Source organism: Megascapheus bottae, chromosome 3 (assembly GCF_031878675.1).
Source record: "Megascapheus bottae isolate mThoBot1 chromosome 3, mThoBot2.hap1, whole genome shotgun sequence".
In the NCBI taxonomy this organism is placed as follows: Eukaryota; Metazoa; Chordata; class Mammalia; order Rodentia; family Geomyidae; genus Megascapheus; species Megascapheus bottae.
The window spans coordinates 70,091,828-70,105,950 of NC_143511.1; the positions used below are offsets into that span (position 1 = coordinate 70,091,828).

Here is a 14,123-nt window from a genome sequence, read left to right on the forward strand (position 1 = left end):
GAACAAGGCTTCTTACTGTATGCTCACAGTGAAGAAGCCTGGCCTCTGTCCAGTAGCCACAGGAGCTGTCCGGAGCTTTCAGACACAGGAGTGGGTTGGTCAGATTTATCTTTAAGGGCCTTCCCTCTGGGGCAATGAGAAGGCATATTGGTTGGGGAGAGACTGAAAGCTCGGAGGTAAGTTACAAGGTGTTTTATTGCTCTTTTTATGTGGTACATCTAGTTTAAAAGGAACAATAGAAGAGTGAGTCATGTGGCCCCATGATCTGCTATGAAGGCTAATATAGGGGATCTTCAGAACCAAGTTAAGTGTCTCGGTGTTGGCAAATGAGGACACCTTTCTGGGAGAAAGGTAGGGTGCATGCAACTGTGGTCTTAACAAAAAAAAAAAAAAAAAAAAAAAAAAAATTTCTTACACTTTACCAGCATAAATTTGTTATACAAGAGAGCTTCACGGGGACATTTCCATACATGTTTACAGTGTATCATGCCTTCCATCATTCTTCCTCATGCCCCTTCCTTCACTTCTTGAAACAAGTTCAACAGGTTTCATTGTTCTGTTTTCATATATGAATGTAAAATATTCCTCCTCTCCATTCATCATCCCTGCTCACTGCAACCTACCACTAAAGAGGATGTTTTATATTCCTGTCATTTTTAAGTGTATGCTAATTGTTCAAAGAGTTTTTCTTTTTTACTATGGTATTCCATGCATGTATATATTGTACTTGAATCAGATTAACTCTTTCTCATTTTCTCTTTCCCCGTCCCCTCAACCTTTATTATCCAATAGCCTTCAGTCAAGTTTCATGATGCCAAATACATGCACAGATGCAATGTATTTTTTTTCATTTTGTATTGTAATTAGTAAAAGGGTTACATGATATTTGCCAGATAGAAGATGCATTAATTCACGTACATTGATACCCTTTCACATGTCTTGGTACCCATTTCCCTCCCCCCCACACCCCCCACCCATCTTGGTTTTCCCCCCTTCCCTATCAAATTTCAAATGCAATGTATTATTTTGATATTTCCACTCTCCATATTTTCTTCTTCTCTTCCCACCTCCCTAGTTCTCTCAAGCATCTCACTAGTACAAACATATTCTATCTGTGTGCATGTGTGTATGATCACATGTGTATTTATGGATTTTATGCCACTCGTATGACAGAAATTTAGCCACCCTCAGTGTCCTCCATGTCTTTAAATGCACTATGGCAGTCACAATACCACCCTGGCCAATATGCTATGAGTCAGAAGCACAAGGCCCCTGGCAGATTGTCAGGCACTGAGCAGATTCTCTATGTGTAGGAGACACCATCCAAGCAGTGGAAAAACCATCTTTTGCCAAGAATGTTCTCAAGTCATCAGAAAAGATTCATTCACCAAGACAGAGGCTGCCTCTGCTGAGCACTAGTAACCAAAGCAAACAGCATGGCGGGGACGGACCTGGAGTGACCTGGAAAGCAAAAACCAGCTTGATTCAAACAAGCCCATACATCCTGATTGGAGCTGTGTGTTCTCAGCAGCCCTGGGCACATTCTCTCCTAATCTGGTTTGACAAGCTGTGCTGGCCCACTGCCCAGCTCCTAATCGGAACCTCAGGAGCCCAGGGAGTCTTTAAGGATCTCTCAATTTCTCTCTAAAAGGGAAGTTCTGGTACAAAATGGTGGTATGGTAGTATGGGTATGTGTTTTAAGCATCCATGTAGCATCCTGTTCCTTTCTTATCTTATTTAGAGGATAAATGACTTCTAGTCAGCAGCAGTGCCCCAATGGCCAGTGGCTCTGAACTCAGCGTCTGCAATCAGAGATGCTAGTTCATCAAACCATGAACGGTTCTCCCTCTAGAAACAGGACTCTTGGTGACAGACATGCTGAGATTCTTGAGTATACATGGATGAAGAGTCCTGCCCAATCACATGCCTGGAAAGTGAGGGCACCCATAGATAAAGAAAGTACTTATTCCCAGCTATCTGCTCCCTTTTGCTATCTCCTGATTCACATCCTCTCACTTGCAAGCCTTCCAGAAGTTTCTCCTGCTCCCGTTCAAAAGAAGTCTCCTTTCTGCCACTGTGTGCTGCTCAAAGTACATACTCTCTGTTGACAAAGCCTTTGGGCCTCTGAAGAACCCTTTCTGCCTTCCTGAGATGTGACTGGGGAGTTTTCTGCAAGTCCCTTGGAGCCATTCCAAACCCTGTAGAACTTGGTCCTGGGTGACCCATGTTAGTGTTTTCCAGCTGGCCCTCTCTTCACTCCCGCAGTTACCCCCTTCCTCAGTTCACACCAGGTAACTTCTCTTCCTCCATCTACTTCTAGGAATAGATTTTCTGGACCTTTCTTTCCAAAGCATCTTCTCTTTGCATAATCCCATTCCCAAAGGATGCCACAGCTGCCCCCTTGTTCCAGATGATTCTTAATCTTATTCTCAAAAGTATTCACAGTCTTAATGTAGCTTCTCTGTCTGTCTCCTCCTTTCTGTTGCCCTAGTTCTGCCTCTCCCTTTTTGTCTCTCTTTGTGTCTCTGCTCCTCCTCTCCCCCCCCACACCTCTCTCTGTAGGTCTCTGCCTTCCCTCCAACTGTCTCTGCATCACTCACTCTACATCCATTGTCTGCTTCAGAATCCAGACTAGCAGCCTGTTCTCTGATGGATCCCACACTGCCATGTCCAAAAGAGAGGCAAGGAGGCCCATTCATCACTATCCAAGATTAAAGAAGCATACACCTGAAAAACAGTACACTAATTAACAGTAGTATGGAGTGCCGTGCTTGTGCCGATAGCATCAGTTCAATTCCATTGCTCATTTTAGCACACAACTATTAATATGAGCTTTCTGACAGCTACTTCTAAGAACACAGCTCAAAATGTTCAGCCCTTATTTCTGGAAATAGTAATGAATTTACAGGAATACTAGAAAGAGTTTTAGATGAAAGTTAATTATAATTCTTACTGAAAACATAAACCCCATAACCAGTCATATGAGCATTGACTTAAATGTTATTAAGCATCAAGTATAGATTCGTATTGGTCTCTATCACAGATACAAGACCTGGAAGGAAGGTTGTAAGTGGCTGTCAGAGTCCAGCATCCTAGAAACATGCCTCCCTGACTCAGTTTCTCCACATCCCACATCAATCAGCACTTCTTCTGAGAGGTATATGCATAGAACCTCATCTGTGTGATTAGTCTAGCTCAAAGGACCTGGGAGCCGCTGCTTAGACTAAAGCTAGGCTTCTGGGCCATTCTTTCCCTTTTTGACCCCCATAAAAACTGCAGTCTCACCAAAATCCATGTATACACAAGGCGTTGCATGCATTTTCAAAGAGTTCAATGACCTTTTTACCTCTGGTTCTCTTTCAAGAGCATCGTTTCTGAACCTCGGTATCATCAATAAGTACTTCAGTACAACTAGCCTTATTATCAGTGTCTTCTAAAGACAAGAGACCTACAGCTCATGGTATTTCATGTGTGACCCTTAAAGGATAAAAAAAAATGTGATGCCTTGTGGATCTTGTCTGCTACCTTTCCCCTACTGGGTATAACATTTCTGTTGGTATTAGCCCTCTGTGTTCTCAATCCACTTGTCAAATTTGTTTCTTCTCAATACAAGTCCATCAAACTATAAATGACCCTTTTTGGAAGAACAAAAAAACCTCATATAAACTTTCCTCTGGAGCTTTACCATAGTTCCTACAGGAACAACACCAAACCACATTCTCCTCACCCCAAATCCCTTCTGCAGGGGACTTTGACTATTGTACTTACTTCACTCTGCTCTCTCTCAGTAGGAAGCAGCCTGGAATAGTTACCTCCCTGTTCCTTAATGGCAGTTAGGGTTTCTACTCAGGAGGGGAAATGAGGAAAAGAAGGATAATCTGTTAGGTAGAGAGAAGTAAAAAGTAGGGGATATAACCCATGACAGATAACAGGAAGCTTGTCATGGCACTTCCTGTTCCCATAGTGTCTCAGGCTCTTGCTCAAATGTTTCTTCCCATTTGAGTTCCTACTCAAATGCTTTTGACTCTCATAATGCCCTGGGAGTCCTCTTAACCAATATAAAGAACAGAGGTGGTACAGACACAAGTGTTCAAGCAATCAGCACAGAGCCCAGGGGACGAACCTGAGATGAACCCGCCACTATCATAACTACCCTCTGAGAGAACTCCACTGAACACACTGCTCTGGGACCCCTCATCCTAATAAAGAGTCTCACTCTTGCAACTTTCCTTTTGCAGCTTTCCTTTCACTTCCAATAAACTTACTTTTTTACCCCCCTCCCCTGTGAAAATGATGGCAAAAGGTAATTATCTTCCCTCTAGAACTTTCTCCCAAACACAGACAGAAGTTTGGCCATAGTCCAGACACAGTGCTTGATGTACATAAAATCATATAAATTTTACAATGAGCCAGTAATGTTGGCATTACTGTTTCCAATCCATAGAGGAAAGAACTGAGGCACAGAGAGGTTTGTAAGTTGCTTAGTGTCACACAGCTAGTCAGTGATTGCACTGAGATTCAAACCCAGCTCCTCCGAAGCTAAGGATAATGCTCTTTTCCTGCCCCTGTCTGCTTTACTTGCACAATTTAACTAGGTGTATTTACAACAGGAAAACGTAACCCCTATGTCATGTATGAAAAACAAATAAAATAGCATGAAGCTTTCCTTTCCATGAAGAAATGCATCGAAATGGATATTTCATATCAAACTGACATGACTGAATTGATACATTATTCAAGTTACATGAACCTATTTCTTCATATGTTTGGCTGTCATCTTCAAACTCCAGAAGTCTTCTCATGATACAGGCAGCTACATGCAGGACTGAGTGAGGGAAAGGCAGAAGCTCAAGAATGTTTCTTGGATGGTTTTCCTCCCCCATCTCCTCATCAGTAACTATATGTCACTCCCTTCCATTACCACATCGACCCAGAGCTCCCCTCATTCTGTCCACAGAAATCCTGGGGAAATCTGGAACAGGACTGCAGTTCCTACCAAATCTGTAAAGAGCACAGAAGTTCAGGGTATCATAAAAGGTTCTTTCCAAAATGACTCCTTTCACAGAGGGTTATAACCATCTTTGATTATAAATCTAAGTATGTGTCTAGAGTCCTTCCTCTCATTCTCTTGCACACCTTAATTTCCTTCCTCTTTCTCTCCAACAACCATATGCTGGCTTCCTCCTTTGTACCAGCCCCACACTGGAACTGGGACATACTGGTGAATGGCACTTATACTCATCTCCTCTGAAGAGTCTAATAGGGGACACTGGCAAATAAACTATTCCAAGGAGGGATAATGAATACTGGGATAGACTTATACCTGTAATCCTAGCCACTCAGGAGACTGAGATCTAAGGCTGGAAAGCCCAAGAGACTTCTATGTCCTCTTAACTACTAAAAAACTAGAAGTGGGACTGTGGCCCAAATGGTGGAGCACTAACCTTGAGCAAAACAACTCACAGACAATACCCAGGCACTAAGTTCAAGCCCCAAGACTAGTATTTAAAAAATGGAAGGGGTGAGTAGAAACATTCAAAGTCTAGTAGAGAAATCATTTACAAGAAATAGCAGAAATCAGGGTCAAAAGAGACATCTTGGAAGGTCTGTTATTTGTGTGCTTGATGGGACCCTTGAATTCTGTCTGTACTCCCAAGAGAAAGAAAGGTGGAACAGTTTTCTTTTTCTTTCCCTTTAAAATGAGAAGAGATAAGGAATCTGGTTCATCAGTGAGGCTTTTCTTATTCTTTGTTGATTCATATTTTATTGTGCTTCAGAGATGGAATTACTTTTATGTGCATTACATCCACATTTCCTCCAACAGTCCCACAGGGAGTTATTGTTCTTCTCATGTTACTAGTGAGAAGATGGAAGTTCTGAGAGGTACCTGGCTCCCTCAAGTGCTCAGAGAAGAGAAGAATGGGCCTCTCACATGCTCCTCTGTCTGCCTGCAGAGCCTCGTCCTTCCCTCCAGACTATGTTGCCTCCATGCGTGCCATGAGTCCTGGGAAACAGTAATATTATTACTGCAGTCTCCCAGCTTCACACGTAGAGTGGAAGGTGTGTTCGGGAGGCTCTGGAGTGCTGCACAAAAAGAAAAGTGGATTTTAATGGAAAAGATTGTCCTACTTATAGCAGCTCCAAAAAAAAGAGAGAGAAGAGAAAAGTGATTCACTCTTCAGGCCTGACATGTTTTAAGAGACAGACATGCCTGTAAATTTGGCCAGACTCGTGGGTGCCAGATGGTAATTGACAAGGACCCTAGGGCTTGGTGATTGAGCCAGGACTTCCTCGTGTTCCTCACTGCGCTCCCCAGGGGCTCAGCACAATACATAATTAGCCCAATGGCTACAGAGAGGAAGAGATGGGTCATTTCCCTATAGAGAGATCTTTCTGTTTGGCAAGATGCAGAATGACACACTTCAGGCAGCAGGAAGATCCTTTCCATAAAAGTCAATGGGGAGGGAGGGAAATGGTGAAGTTACTGAAAGACAAACAAAGCCCAAATACCATAAACAGAGTATGGAGTTCCCAACCAGAGGCACAATTATCTCTTACCTCAAACTTGGACAGGACTCAAGTGAGCATTATAAGAGATTTTCTCATGCACATGAATAATTGCCCCACTCATTAAAATGTTATAGATGAGCCTCACTTGGACAGCAAAAAAAAAGTGTGAATTCCATTGCAAGACCCTGAGGAGGCTTAAAGGGGGCTCCAAAAAGTCCTGGAAAAGAGTTTTGAAGCAGCACAGTGATCTTCTAGGAGACAAATAATAGCTGTGGTCAAAGGGACAACACAAGAGGAAAAGGTATTACCTGATAGGGACATCAACATTATACCTGTGAATATAAAGAAGAGAACTTACATTTGGAACAGGGAAGAAAAGGGTTTTGTAAGCCTCACTACTTGGGACTCTTCCCTGTTAGATCAACATGGTACCTGTTAAAAAGAAAGAGCTGGTGAGACTGATGATCACATAACTTACTAAAGGTGAGATTTGTGTAGGATTGAATGGCATGACACACTGCTATCCTTAACCTGCAAGCTTTGGGGCATCCTCTTCCTAGCATGCTTTCAGAATATTTCCAAGCTACCCACCCTCTGAGTACACAAGGTCTAGTCCAGCATCTCGGTCAATCCATCATGATGTAATCTGGCCTTGGAATTTGAAATAATCAGATTTGCATTTTCTTCAACTCAATGTATGGAACATACATTGTATCATGTTACAATGTATCATGACCTTTGCCAGGCTGAAGAATTCAGAATGGCACAAATAGAGGTAAGCAGAAATAATAAATCCTGACGCTAGGCAGGGTACATAATATCCGTAATCTCAGATGCTCAGAAAGTAGAGACACAAAGATCAGAGTCTAAGCTAATCCAAAGGGGGAAAAAAATCACAAGATACCAAACCAAGAGGTTTGCTCAAGAGGTAGAGCACTTGCCTGGCAAGAGTACAGCCTTGAGTTCAGTCACCAGTGCCAAAAAAGAATAAACAATCCTACATAAAAGCTTCTAGGGGCTGGGAGTTTGGTCTAGTGGTTAAAGTGCTTGCCTAGCATGCATGAAGACCCGGGTTCAATTCCTTGGTACCACATACATAGAAAAAAACTGGAAGTGGTGCTGAGGCTCAAGTGGTAGAGCTCTAGCCTTGAGAAAGTCCAAGGACAGTGCTCAGGCCCTGAGCTCAAGCCCAGGACTGGCAAAATAAATAAATAAGTAAATAAAAAATTCGGCCGGGAGTTTGGCCTAGTGGTTAAAGTGCTTGCCTAGCATGCATGAAGACCCGGGTTCAATTCCTCGGTACCACATACATAGAAAAAAGCCAGAAGTGGTGCTGAGGCTCAAGTGGTAGAGCTCTAGCCTTGAGAAAGTCCAAGGACAGTGCTCAGGCCCTGAGCTCAAGCCCAGGACTGGCAAAAAAAAAAAAGCTTCTAGTGCTCGCTTTGGCAGCACATATACTAAAACTGGAAAAATACAGAGAAGATTAGCATGGCCTCTGTGCAAGTATGACACATAAATTCATGAAGTGTTCCATATTTTTTCCATTCATATATAATTCCATGTACTATTTTGATATATCCTGGCATCTTTGGAATGTCTATATTAATATAGATTTCAATATAATTAAAGAATCATGCATTAAAAATATACCATTGTAGTACCTATCCAGCCTGTGAAAGTATCAATTTCTCTATATTTTTATTGCTTTGGATTTATAATTATTAAACTTTTTCATGATAAACTTGAAATAGGGCATTAGCTTCTAAACTTGAAATAGGACATTGGCAAGTAAAGTGTAACTGTAGGCAGGATTGTCTTTTATTTTATAAATATGCTACAGTAAACTGATATTTTACAATCAGAAAGTAATAAATACTAAAAAGAAGAATTAGGAGAACAAGTTGTAATCTTACAGGACATATGTCACTGGCCACATTTCAGAAAGGACAGCTCAAAAATGCAGATGGTATTTGCTTTCCTTGGCTTTTAGCTGTTAATGGTGTTATTAGATTCTCGCCTCCTTATTGTCATCAATGCTATTTGTCATCAGGTTTGTGAAAGTATACTCCCCTGTCATGCCACACAAAGGGTTTTTTCCCAGAGAAAATTCTTTGGAAAAGTTCAGGCATATGACTTGTCCTCAAAGGGATGTCTCCTCACTTTGTTTCAGGGCTGAGAAATATCCATATTGTAGCTATAAGGCATGCTTCCATGGAACTTTATGAGATAGGGGTCACCCCTTCTATCACTCTCAATGAAGAACTGACAATCCTCAGCAACTCTGAAAAGTAGCCTGCGTGTAGACTACATCACAACCCTTGATATACGCCTAAGCCCCTGCTGGTAACAAATGTCCTTTCCTGTTGTTAGTGTTTTATATTTTTTTCAAACAAAGCATCACATTCTTCTGTAGAATGTTTAGAAAATGCACAAAGAATACAAAGAAAACAAAATTGACTTCCAGTTAAACCAGAAATAAGTACTGTTCATAGTTTGGCTACTTTATATCCCCTTCATTCCTATTCTTCATTGTGTATTTGGGGTTCTTAGACACCATTCTGCACAGGATAGCGAGGATATTTTCTCTATCCACGCAATGCACTGAACATTGTCTCGTGACACTAAATATTTCAACAACAGTATTAATCAGGCCTGAAGGAAGCCTGTGGCAATGACTGTGGCAAAAGAAGGAGTTAACAGGTAGGAAGGCACTTACCTACTTCAGTAAGGGGTTCAGCTACTCCCAAAGCACAGCCCAATAGCCCAGAAAGGAGGAAAATTGAAGAAAAAGTAATCTGTCCTCTCTGTAGGCCATGGGCCCCTGGATCCAGCCAGCTGTCAAAGGTAAGAGGGCTACGCTGAAACAACCCATTAGATCCAGTCTTCCCAGGTACAACAGCCTGGATCAGAGAGACACAAGTTCAACACCTTTGCTTGCCTCTGGCTATGTTAGAGACCTGCACATTGCAAAGATTAGAATTCAGATCGTGTGACCCATATGGTGAAGTTTCACCATCTGAGATCCAGATGTACAGAGCAGCACAGCTTGTCAAAGTATATTTGTTCCAAGTCTAAGATTTGGTCACCGTCTTGATTCTGCAGAAGCTACTGAAGAGTCTTTTTTTAAATTTTATTGTCAGGATAATGTATAGAGGGGTTGCAGTTATATTCGTCAGGTAGTTGGTGCATTACTTCACAAACATTGATACCCCTTCTCATGTTTTTGGTCCCGGTTTTGAAGAGTCTTCTACACCATGGCCTTGAACTAGTGCCAAGCAGGGAAGCCAGTCTATTAGCATACTCAGGAATTTCTGAAATTAGACTTGCTGTCCAGGCTAATTAATACAAGGCATCCCTGGGGTGAGCCCTGAGGTGATTTCTACACAGTTACAGGACCTACATGACAGAGCTTGTTCCCTGGTTCCTCAGGTTTTCGGTCTTTATTCATAGAGATAGGGCATAGATCCTGCCCTAGTGGGCATAGGCCTTGATTCCTGCCACATTTTGGCCACTTTCATCTTCTAGGAAGTTGGTCCCTCCTTCCTTCCAGCATCCTGCATTTAGGCCTACAGACTACCTATCACTACAGCTTTGTTTCTTCCTGAGGAAGATCACATGTGGTCAGAGTCACTTACTGTTGGGTTCTGCCACAAGATCAAATGCTCTCTGCTATCAAGTCTAGCCTAGACACAAGCCTAACACAGTTTAAGCATTATTCGGGGTTAATGCTACAGTCTGGTTATGATTCTAGCCAAAGCTCCACATTGCTCAAATATTCTTCCCACTGAGGTTTCTACCTTGTAGTCGATTGAGCAATAACTGGTTAAGCTCAGAGCTTACCTATCTGTGAGAAAAGACAATAAAAATCCCAGGAATCAAGCTGCTTTGTGCCAATGACTTCACCTTGCTTCTATGGCCTCTAATCCCACATCCAGCATATGGATTTGGATATTTTGCTTAGGACTGGGCAAAGTAATTTGGAAAACTGTCTTCTCTAATATAGAGAAGCAGTGCATTGTTGTCTGTTCTATAGCAATTAACTCTTTTCCTGGGTCCATGGCCATGAAATATGTCTCTAGTTTGACTGTGGGAAGATTTTCCTTCTCAGGATCAACATCCCATGCATCTTTGAAGTGAGCAACATCAGAAGTTAATTCCATGCAGGTCCTCTAGGTCTTGGGCATATTTTCTGTGCTTTATAAATTGTATTCAAGGTTCATTTAAGCTCTTGCAGCCCAATAGACATTGTTCTGTGTGCCTCTATTTTCTTTTGGTCTCTTCATTTCCAACAGCACAATTTCAAGTCCTGTCTTTGTTTTGTCAGGTGGGTCCCATTAAGACCTTGTATGAAATGTTGCCTCTTTTGAAGTACCAGACTTCATCCATCTGTTTGGGCTTCTTTTTTTAAATGATTTTATTTAGAATTTTTTCCAAAAGTTAATGGAAACATTTGAGTGGTTAACTGGTCTTTTTAGTTAACAGGGTTACTGCCAATATTTTTAGTTTTTGCATTTCATTTATCACTACACCCTCCATTATGCAAATGTTCTCTTTTTTTGAACTTTATGTGAATCCCTTCTCCTGTTCACACATTTGGTTTTAGAAGCACAGGAATTATACTTAGACTCATCACACTAACAATAAAATACAATTTTAAATAATTACACTTAGAAGAAACTGACTGGGCCATATAAGATATGTCTAATGAAGCCAGGCGCTGGTGGCTCACACCGGTAATCTTAGCTACTCGGGAGGCTGTGATCTGAGGATCACGGTTCAAAGCCAGCCCAGGCACAAAAGTCTATGAGACTCTTATTACTAATTAACCACCAGAAAACCAGAAGTGGCACTGTGGCTCAAGTGGAAGAGCAATAGCACTGAGCTGAAGAGCTCAGGGACAGCATCCAGGCCCAGAGTGCAAGTCTCACGACCAACATGCCTGTTTATTCAGGATGGCTGAGAGATATCTTTTTCCCACAAAATTTAAGCAAAGCCACTTAACCATGAGAGATTTTGTTGTGGTTCTAGAACATGTCAATACCATCATTGCTGCTTACACAGAAATGTTGAAATATCATCTCTGGTTTGTGTTTCACATGTAAGTATTTATAATCAGAAGGAGACTTAGGATCTAGCTCTTCTGATTTTTCTAACTTTCTTAAACCGGCTCATCATGGTTCACATGTTTGTTTATTTTTTTTAAAGTGACAGTCATTAAATGAGATGATTTGTCCTGTAGTTTCTTTCATGTTTACATACATATTTTATTGATTAAGATGAAGGTCTTAGGCCGTAAAGCCTGTGATGAGATTAGCCAGGTAAAGTAGAGCTAGTTCCAAACATTGGACATTTAGGAGTCTGGTGGTATGAATTGTAACATACAATTCATGAACCTAATCTACCAGACACAATGAGACCTTCACATCAATTCCAATAAACAGGAATCAAATTGCATCCTCCCAGCTATCCATCAATGGCTCATGCCTAAAATCCCACTCACTCAAGAGGTTGAGGTCTGAAGGTCCAAGGTTTGAAGCCAGCCAGGGCAGAAAAGTTGGCCAGCAAAAAGCCAAGCACTGGTAGTCATGCCTGTAGTCCTAGCTATTCAGCAGGCTGAGATCTGAAGATTGTGGTGTGAAGCCAGCCTGGGAAGGGAAGTGTATGAGACTCTTCAGATAAAGAATTCAGAATTACTCAGAAAAAGCCCAAAGTGGACTGTGGTTTAAATAGTAGAACACAAAGGGGTTCAGAAACAACACCAGGCCCCGAGTTCAAGTTCCAGGACCTAAAAGAAGAAGAAGAAGGAGGAGGAGGAGGAAGAGGAGGACGAGGACGAGGAGAAAAGAACTGGGTTATAGCCATAATTCAAGAGATAAAAAATAACCAAACAGGTCGGGAGAGTGGCCTAGTTGTAGAGTGCTTGCACAATGCCCTGGATTCGATTCCTCGGTACCACATACACAGAAAAAGCCAGAAGTGGTACTGTGGCTCAAGTGGTAGAGTGCTACCCCTGAAAAAGCCTAAGCACAGTGTCCAAGCCCTGAGTTCAAGCCCCAGAACTGGCAAAAAAATTACCAAACAAGCGCTGAATAAATGTAAAGCCCTGAATTTTTTTTAATTTTTTATTGTAATTAATAAAAGGGTTACATGATATTTGCCAGATAGAAGGTGCATTAATTCACATACATTGATACCCTTTCACATGTCTTGGTAGCCATTACCCTCCCCCCACACCCCCACCCATCTTGGTTTTCCCCCCTTCCCTATCAAATTTCAAATAACCAAATACAAATAAATTCAATATATCAGATAACAAAGTGAGATACTGTAACAATATGAGATACCCAAGGGACAGCAAAGGAGATGAGAGACAACATAGTACATTAAGGACAACAATTATTCGTTATATGGCAAAGCCCTGAATTTTAAATATGGTAAAATGTAGCCTATCCTAAACTGGGGTGAGGTGACTTTTTAAAATAGTGCTCCTATTGTCTAGTAGAGGCTTAGTACTATGGGAAATTTTCAAAGAAAGACAAAAATGGAAGAATCTATATTCAGTTAAAACTTCAGAAAGAGCTAGGTACCAGTGGCTCATGCCTTTGATCCTAGCAACTCAGGAGGCTGTGATCTGAGGATGGCGGTTGGAAGCCAGCCGAGGCAGGTAAGTCTATACGGCTCTTATCTCTAATAAACTACTGAAAAAAATCCCCAAATAGAGGTGAGGCTCAAGTGGTGGAGTGATAGCCATGAGCAAAAGAAACTCAGGGACAGTGTCCATACCCTGAGTTTAATTCCCAGGACTAGAACAACAACAAATCTTCATAGAGAAAAGAATTTCCAACTAAAAGAATTATAAAACCTTCCATGTCATCAGAATAGGAAAAGAATCTAGCCATCAACAAAAGGATAATTGAGAGCAAAAAGAGACAAGCATATATCCTGAGGAAAGTCAAGGACAATGTTATTCTAAATAATTCAAATGATTCAGACAAGAAGAGGTGAATGAAATTGGCTAACTTGAAACAAAACAAGAAGAAAGTCTAAATGTGACAGATGGATCTAAGTAGCCTGAAAACAGAAGAGACAAACTTGTGCTGAAACCTCTTGATTCTTTTTTTATGTATTAGTTTAATGTACTAGTTTGTGAATTGTTCTCTTTTCAGATAATAGCTAAATTATCTTCAACATATCATGTGCCATCTTCACAAAGCACCCCTCTCAATATCCTATGTGGCTACTCAAATAAAATGCACCTGGCTATATCATGAAGATTCTAGTGCTCAGGAAAGAATAAAGAATGGGACAAGACAAGGAATATTAATTCCAGTCTGAGCTATTTGTCAAAAGATTCTATTTGAAGAAAATCAACTGAAGATCCACTTTCCCTTTTTTGGATGCTATAAGCAAAAGGAAGGTCCTTTTTTTTTTTATTCTTTCTAGATTCCTACAAAAGTCAAAAGTAATGTGGGTGATCTTTCACGTAGTGTAGCGCTTCTTGTGACCTGTCTGTACACATCACAAGGGTGGGCTCCAGGTGGTCCCCATCAATTGCTGAAACTCCATGTTGCACTGTTAGAACCAGCCACAACAGCCAGGACCACAGTGACCCT

At 41.3% G+C, this 14,123-nt stretch overlaps 1 non-coding gene across 1 annotated transcript; it reads left to right on the top strand.

Annotated features, from left to right (window-relative positions):
• Positions 1–7,943: 7,943 nt before the first annotated feature.
• LOC150065745 (U6 spliceosomal RNA) lies at positions 7,944–8,050 on the top strand. The gene has a single exon (XR_016535075.1). It is a non-coding gene; the product is annotated as a U6 spliceosomal RNA (small nuclear RNA).
• Positions 8,051–14,123: the final 6,073 nt, after the last annotated feature.